Genomic DNA, 2,333 nt, shown 5'->3' with positions numbered 1-2,333 from the left:
TCTTCAGGGGCGCAAAACGACAGTTCTGCTCCAACACTAAGACTGCAGAGCCGGCATCCATCTTATCAGATGAATGTATTATCTCTTTGACCCGGCGAACCCAATGGGTTGTAGACTCACCCTCCTGCTGCTTGCAGTTAGTCAAATCCACAATTGACATAGATTGCCTACATGTATCTTTGAAGTTTTGGATGAACCGGGCTTTTAGCTCAGCCCAAGACCCGATAGAGTTAGGCGGCAGTCCTTTCAACCAAGTGCGGGCAGTCCCATCTAACATCATGGTGAAGTACTTGGCCATTGCCGCTTCACTGACCTCCAGAAACTCCATAGCCATCTCATAACTCTCGATCCATGCTCTGGGTTATAAATCAGCCGTGTAATTAGGCACCTTCCTAGGCCCTTTGAAATCCTTGGGCAAACGTTCATTACGGAGAGCCGGCACTAGACAAGGAACACCTCCAGTCCTCGTAGGTACACCCGCATCGATAGAAGCCGTCGTATAAGCCGGGGGTGGCTGGTAAGCCGTCACCTGAGGCGCCTGCTCCGCCTCTTGCCGTGCTCTGTCTTGGTCTACCGCGTGAAAGGCTCCATTATGAGCTGGGCCGTGGCCAGGAGGCAAGTCACGGCGTCGGACATTGCTTGAGCCGGTCGCTGAGACCATGTGTCTGCTATAACTCGGGCTCCGGCCTGGACGAGGGGTTGAATGAATCCTGTCCCGGCTATAAGAATATGCCTCATGTTGCGCCAGAGCCATCTGAAGGAGTTCTCTGACCCGGCGGGTTTCGACCGCCGTTGGAGAGTCGCCCTCGATTGGGAGAGCCGCCAGTCGCGCCGCCGGGGCGACCATATTTTTCCAATGGGTTGGCATAATGACCCGGCGGTATCGGCACGTACTGAGGCGGGGTAGTGTTCACCCGGGGAGGTCCCATCACTTGGGGCTGAATTGGCGTTCCAGCCCCGGGCGCCGTGATCTCTGGCGGGTTACTGGGCCCTGCACTAGGCGTGTTGAAGAGGTTTCAAGGATCGTAAACCGGAGGGATTCGAGATTGAGCCTTTTGATGCCTCCTTCTCATGATCTCATTGCACGCGTTCTGATCCATCGTGAGCCGGAAAGACTGTGCTTGAATCAGCTGAGTCTAGGCGTCGAGAGCCGCCCTCTCTGCAGCCATCCTGATCCCTTCCGCCGCCAGGTCCTCCTTGGCTTTTGCTAGATCCAGCTTTAACTATGCCACCTCCGCATCATGCTGAGCTTGATCTGCTGGGGCGACCGTGGTGGTTAACAGGGCCGTCATCTTGTCTGTAAGATCCATCAGCACCTGAGCCGGCGAGTGCACATGGCCTCCTGCCCCAGTGGCGGAGTTTTGAACAGGATGTGCGCCGTCCATGAAGATTCCAACCTGGCTAGGCGGCTCAAAGGGGTCCGGAATACTGTCGCCATTGGAACAACCCCTGAGCCTGCCATCTTGAAGTTGATATAACGAGTTTGTCTCATCCGTGGATGACTTGCCGTCAGAGCGGGCGGCCGTCTCATCGCCAGATCCAGATCCTTCAGAGAGTCCTCCATGGACGCATCCCACGAAAGCACGCTTCAAGGCAGGCAGAGCCCGGGCGGGTCGTGCACGCTGAGCCGTCTCGATGAGATCGGCGCAGAGGTCCGGCTCAGGGCCCGGCTCACCAATCTTGCCAATGAAGACATGGATTCCGCCGAAGGGGACCCGGTACCCGTACTCGATTGAGCCGGCGTCGGGGCCCCAGTTTGCATCGTTGATGTAGAGCTTGCTGCGGCGACTCTTGGTCATCTGGCCCACAGCGTATCCCTTGAGCCCTTCGAAGCTGCCCTTCAAGAACTCAAATCCACCGTGCGCTGGCCCCACGGTGGGTGCCAACTGTCGTGGAATTGTCACGACAGATGTCCTCGTGTAAGGACTTAGTCGTGGAGCCATCGCAGCTAGGAAGCTTAAAGGGGTTAAGCGGGACAAGGGACACGAGGTTTATACTGGTTCGGCCACTTACGGTGAAGGTAAAAGCCTACGTCCAGTTGAGGTGATATTACTTAAGGTTTCGATGACCGGGGAGCTTAATCGCTATGCCTGGCTATCGATCTGTTGTCCCTCGTCCTGAACCGCCGCCGGGTCGTCCCTTTATATAGAGAGGTTGACGCCCCGGCGGCTCTCAGAGTTCCGGCCGGCTTATAACAGTGTCCGGCTCGGACTCTTAGCTATTCTTGCCTTACACTACAAGTCTTGCCATAACGGCGGTTCATCACTACGGGCCTTGAGCCGCCTCCGGGTCTTAAGCCCATTACTGACCCGCCTTCCACAAGCTTGGTACTG

This window comes from Aegilops tauschii, chromosome 7 (assembly GCF_002575655.3).
Source record: "Aegilops tauschii subsp. strangulata cultivar AL8/78 chromosome 7, Aet v6.0, whole genome shotgun sequence".
In the NCBI taxonomy this organism is placed as follows: domain Eukaryota; kingdom Viridiplantae; phylum Streptophyta; class Magnoliopsida; order Poales; family Poaceae; genus Aegilops; species Aegilops tauschii.
Note: the sequence above shows the minus strand (reverse complement) of the source record.